At 44.4% G+C, this 6,326-nt stretch overlaps 1 pseudogene; it reads right to left on the bottom strand.

Moving 5' to 3' along the window:
* Window positions 1-930: 930 nt before the first annotated feature.
* LOC120848909 lies at window positions 931-1,434 on the bottom strand (annotated as a pseudogene).
* Window positions 1,435-6,326: the final 4,892 nt, after the last annotated feature.

Below are 6,326 nucleotides of genomic sequence, written 5' to 3'. Positions count from 1 at the left end.
AAAATTGCTTGTATACAGTTTTTTTAACCTTTCCAAAAAAAGATTGTACGCTACATCCGGGTTTGTTTGATTAACAAATTCAGACCAATTTTCATTTCTAATGTAATCACGAAACTTTTCAAAGTTATCAAGCGTGATATTTTGAAAACGACTGATGGACTTTTTATTATTTTTATGACATCGCTCGCCTGTTAAGCAAAAGAAAGTTGGCAAATGGCCACTTATATGATCATTTAAAATTCCGCTAATCACACAAGTGTTATCAACATTTGTGACAAAGAGATCAATAAGGGTTTCCGTGTTTTTCGTGATTCTATATGGTTTGGTTATCACATTAACACAGTAATACGTAGCAAGTAGAAAGTCGAAATCATTTTAGGTGTGGTATTAAGTTGCATGTTAATGGTATAATCACCTCCAATTATCACAGTTAACGTATTGTCGCAACAGAATCCCAGGAGCGTGTCAAAGAAAGGAAGAAAATTCGGAATGTTGTCATCAGGTGGACAGTAAACTACAGAAACAAGCGTATTATCTGTCAGCCAAGACAGGATTTCATAATCACTAGAGATAGAGCAAAAACATGATAACAGTTCACAGTCCATGCCTTCTTTTATCAGCGTGCACACACCTCCACCACGACCAGTGGTGTGATTTAAACAATAGGCATTGTAGGATGGAAAATGAAAAACGTCCACTTTATCAGAATGCGAAGTTTCAGTTAACATAATAACATCAAAAGCAATTTCAAACTGTCCAAAAAGACATTCGAGGTCAATAACTTTGTTCTTTGCGGAACGTACATTTAAACGGAAAGCCCGTAGGGAAATATTAGACCATGAGCTTAGGTGTTGTTTTAAATCAGTAAGTAGCAGATAAGGCGAATTCATTTAGTAATAACCGATGCGTCATATTCACGTACGCAGAGAACTAGGAGTCAAGCACGAGCAAATCGTCTTCGTTCTTGACGATGGAAGAGCGCTCGCCATCCTTACGCCTGGCAAAAAAAGCGTCCCGTTCCGGTGCGAGACAAACAAGAATCCTTTCCTTTTCGCCCATTATTTTGTCGTGGCCAGCAGCTACCTGTTATACGTGGTGAGTTTTCGCTGACGTACGCGTTGATACCAGCGTTTCTCAGCCTATAGCCCTCCTGTCCAACCAGGAATCCCTTGTGGTCTGCGATAAAAACTTGATAATGATGCCCTGAATTTTATCAGGCTTTGACGGTAATCTGTGGATAGCTGTGACGTCACTTTCAGACAGTTCGGGCATTTCCAACTTGTCTGCTATCTTATTCACTTTGCTTATCAAGTCTTCACCTTCAGTTTTCGGGATGCCGTGGATCTCTAAGTTAAGCTTTCTGCTTCGCCACTCGAGGTCATTCACTTGGAGCTTCAGTTGTTTTAGCTTTGCCTCTTTTTCGCTTTGCTCAATTGCCTCGACGCGTTTTTTTAGGTTCTTTATCTCACGGTCCTGTTCTTTCATGTGGCTTAAGATGCTATCATGTTGATCAGACATTAGCTGAACCGACGTTTCAATTCCGATAACTGTCTCCTTTAAGGTCAGAAGGTCATCCAGTTTTCTGTTAATATTTTCTAAGAGGACAGACATGTCTTTCCGCATTTTTGTTTACCCTCTTTTCCGTCAGCCGGCAAGCTGGACATTTCCATGCCTTACGGTACGCCTCGCCTTTCGTCTTCAGCGTCGCTTCAGACACTCCCGCGCATGACCTGGGGTGATACGAACACTCACGTTCAGCACAAGAAATTGACAGTTCCTCATCTAGTACCTCTTCCTGGCATTTTTGACACAAAGTTACAGCCATCTACGCGCGCAATCGCGTGACAAACAAAAACGCACTCAGGCAGAAGCAGCGGCAGTGATGAAGTGGATATTTAAGTATAGGAGGCAGTAACCAACCTGCAAGGGCGTGCATGAGAGATTACATCTAGGGGTGTGCGAATTTCGAATACGAATCGAATACGACTAAGACAATAAAGGGCTTCGAATATCGAATATCTGTCTATAATAAAAATTTCCAAAACAAGACGTAACGGCAGGTTTTATTGTCTCTTTAAAATAAATGCAACTGCATTTTACTGGGTTGCAGTAGGCTGAATATACTTATAGTAATACACTCGTTACCAATTTTCGTGCTCAACGTGTTCAGAAAGTAAGCGCTCCTTACGCGCCGTCACTACATTTCCGCTAGCAGAAAGACCCTTTTACTCAGGAAACCTGCAAAATTTCACTAAAGCTGGATGAAGTTCGATTTATGAACAGTGTTGCCCGGCTGCTACACGAATATCCCGAATTTTGGGAAACAAATAATATTGAAAGTACTTTATTGTTTATTTCATAAAATGAGTTACCAATGTTTAAACCATACAAAAGCGAAAATATGTGCTTTATAACGCTTTCATTGGTTATTAATATGAACCAGGGATACCAATAAACCCAACAAATATTGCACTTTTCCTCCGCCAAATAAAGCCAACATGTTCCTTTTTTTGAAGGTTCGCGCATGCGCGCAAGACTCGAACTTCAGTCGCACCTTTGCCAAACATCACGTTGAAGGTTCGAAAAAGTTAAACTTGGTCGAACTCGACCCTGGGCAAGTTCGCGACATCCCAAGCTTTGAATGCGCGGGAGTGGCAGGAGTTGTAGTAAATGGCGATGCAATGTTCTGATGGCACCCAGCTTTTCTTCTTTTTTTTTTTTAACATTTATATTAGATAACAGTTTTGAGATTTATTTTATATTTCTATTTCACTCTTGAGGTTTATTTCGTTGCATCTATTTATAAATCGCGCAATTACTTCACATATTGCTGTAGAAGTGCCACGCAACAAAGGGCTTGGTGAAAAACAATCGGAAACTGATCTTGTGTTGCTGCCATCGGACAGATAGAAACGGAGCAGACCGATAATGCACACATCATACGCCTTTCACTGTGAATAAACATATTCATAGGGGAATGCGTGGCAGCCAGGTTATTCGTTACTTGCTCGAACATTCGCAGTTTGTGCGAATATTTGCCATTTTTTTCCCGAAATTGGGCTTTTGACCGAATACTCGGGAACTTCCGAATATGCAATTTTCGAATCGAATACGTTTCTAATAAGGAAAATATTCAATTCGTATTCGAAATCTCGAATATTTGCACACCCCTAATTAAATCCTTGTCCCGTCACTCACAGCCGCTGCCGCCAAGAATACCACCGCCGCTGTAGTAGGCAGCTTTATAAGGCAGGATATGACTGCGGGTTCCAGCGCCGTCAGCGGGTCGATACTTTTCCCTCGTTGAGAACGGTTCTTGGTGAATCGGCTGTAGCGATGTGGCTTGAAACAGCGACCTGGCTGACGCTGTGTAATCTTGGTTGTTGCCAATCACTGCAAGGGTGTACAGGAGAGATTAAATTTTTGTCGCGTCACTCGCCGCCAAAATGAAAGAAATGGCGCTGACCTTGCTGAAACAGCAGTCACTTCGCGATATGTTAGTGATATGCAGCGCTAATACAGCGCTGCATCGGTGCAAAGTTAAGTTCAAGTCAGCGCTGTATGCGGAGAGCAAGTGGTCTGCTTCTTGCGTAGGAGTTGCCATAACATCTGGACGACGCCGAGCATTGATTGGCTTTGATGGAAAGGATAGTGAGAAGACCTCTATGCTAGATGCCTTAAGTCTACCCACTGTTTGTTTTTTCCGATCAGCCAATGAGAGTTGGTCGCTTTGGCACCATTGCAACCCCTGTGCAAGAAGCAGACGAACCACTCCGCAATAGCGCTGTCACCAGTGCCGATTCAGAGCTGGGATCTAGGCACAATACTTCGCACACAGATAGGGAATGTGGAATGATTACATGGTCAAACGCTATAATTGTCACTGTTCATATAGAAAAATGGTTTTCTTATTCCGTTTGAAGTGAATTCCATACACGTGGTTGGTCAGATGAGCCATGGCACCGATAATTTCAAAACGCACCCTCTGCACAGAACATATGAGCCATGGCATCGATAATCCTCACAGCGCACTCTCTGCAGTGCGAGTATCCGACCGTAGGACAGGTAGGACGTGGAAACAAGATGGGATACATCGACCCTGCCGGGCGTCATCATCCCCAGAAGGTAAGCTATGACATGGGCACTGACGAGTTCATTTGAAGAGTCATCACTCAGCTTGCAGTCTTGAAAGAAACTCAGCCTAAAGTGGGGACCCGAGAATTGTTTTGCAAACCTCATATGCACTGTGCCATCAGAACCCCCCCCCCCCCCTCCCCCCTTTCCTCCTCCCAAATTTCGCACTCTATGCGTGGTGAAGCCGCTGCGTGAATAGGTCCCAGCGTGAGGTCGTCACGGTTCTTGGGAACATATCTCATCTCGCGAGGGCGTCTCGTACGAACAATAGAAGTGACACCCCCTCCCTGCCTCTCTTCTTTCTTCTCTCTCCACTTTCCGAAGGTGAAGGCAAACGAATGGCGGAACAAACAAACAAACAACGTCACGAGGGCCCAACGGAACATCCGTAAAAGTTTTCGCTAACGAACGCTTGCATTCACGAGGTTCTGAAGTCTCCCGCTGCGTGCCGCGTCAAAGCCGTAATTGTGCCCCGTCGGGTTCGCCCATTGACCGGTGTATGTGTGTGTGTGTCTGTGTGACGTTCAGCGGTTCGTAATGAGCCGAAATCCGGCACCGTTTGTTTGGTCCTCCCGTGGCGCTCTTTTAACCTCCCGGATGTGAGCGTGCGGTCACGTGCGCTTTCAAAGTTCGTTCAGTTATGATGAAGCTCGAAGAGGAGGGCCTTACGTGGCCACCGTTAGCGAGGCGAGGCGGTTGCGAATTCCAGGTGGCGCTAGAGGCGACCGAGCATGACAAGGCAAAAACCGTAATGGGCTGGAAGGGGAAGTGCGACGATGACATGGGCGAGGTCGGTCCTGCGATTCAGGCTTATAGAAAGCTATAAAGCATGGTATAATCAGTATGTTTGTGGCAGTGCTACCACGGCACTGCCAAGGTGGCACTTCGATCAGAACATGCGGTCAAGCATGTTCTGAACATGCGATCAGAAATTGGCAGATCGAGCATTTTGTCTGGCTCTGTAGATGAATTATTTAGCCATAAATATGAACACGATCCCTTTGTTTTATATATTTTGCCAGCTTAATTTAATTTAGCACCTAATTTCCAAAAAAGTAACTTGTCTTTGCCTTTGGGGCGCTACTGCCAGATTAGAAATAGCACCATTGTGGTGGATATGTATGAGGCATGAAGCTCCGAATCGAGATCGCCGCATTTCTTTTTCCAGCCGAACATAGCAAACCGAAACCAGCTTTAGACATATATGGGGTAGTGGAAAACAATATTAAGATTAAAAACGAGTTATTCTTCGGGTATTGCCCTGCTATTTGACGCCATGGCAGGTGCTGAAAATGAGAACGTACAGAGCGATGAAATAAAAGTCAAAACGCAGGCGAGCTGGTGAACGATCGTAGTTAAAACCCTGACACAAACGAGATATAAAGGAGGACTTACACACCACCGTGCCATAACCAGCACAGCATACCGCTGTCATTTAGTTTCATAGCAGCCTTCTTCTTTGGGTAAAGACGAAGACTGTTTTGAAAGTAAGTGACAGCGATATGCTGCGCTGGTTATGAGACGGTGGTGTGTAAGTCCTTTGTATTTCTTTTCTCTCAAGGTTTTTCATTATAAGATTACGGAGCCAAACACCAGAAATAGACGCGGCATATTAACCGTGGGAGACAATAAAATATCGCCCAGAATATGTCGTTATGAAATGTAAAGGGATCAACAACGCAATAATGCTGGGAAAAAAAAGAAGAAAAAAAAAAGCAGGCTGCTGTGTCTGCTTTTTGCCGTCTGCTCGTTCAAACGACAGCGGCCCGTAAACCAAACGTCGACCCGGTAATTGCGATAAGAAGTAAGTCCAGGCCCCAAAACAGTTCTATGTTTGAAAGTTGCTTGGGTTAGGTAGGCTCAGTGCAAACAGTAGATACAGAGAGATGTTGATCATTGTTACCAGTGGCCATCACCGACTTATAATGTCGGATTCTACTTGTGATTTTCAGCACCGACGTCCATCATCTCAGCTACAGTCTACGTTTTTGCAGCCCGAGCGGCGTCGCGACTGAAATTAGCGAGTAGAATCTCATTGTGCGAGTTAGGCTTTAGCGCCCATTCTGCGGCGTCCACGTGAAATGAATCACCGCGCGTCACATTACGCACGCGAAGTTTTGCAGTGTATCGAGCCTCGTTAATTTTGCTGTAGCTGCTCAAGTAGTCGGTCATTGTTAGGGGGACGTAGAATC

This window comes from Ixodes scapularis, unplaced genomic scaffold (genome assembly GCF_016920785.2).
Source record: "Ixodes scapularis isolate PalLabHiFi unplaced genomic scaffold, ASM1692078v2 PGA_scaffold10__122_contigs__length_95168666, whole genome shotgun sequence".
Classification (NCBI taxonomy): domain Eukaryota; kingdom Metazoa; phylum Arthropoda; class Arachnida; order Ixodida; family Ixodidae; genus Ixodes; species Ixodes scapularis.
This window is presented reverse-complemented; position numbering and strand designations above follow the sequence as displayed.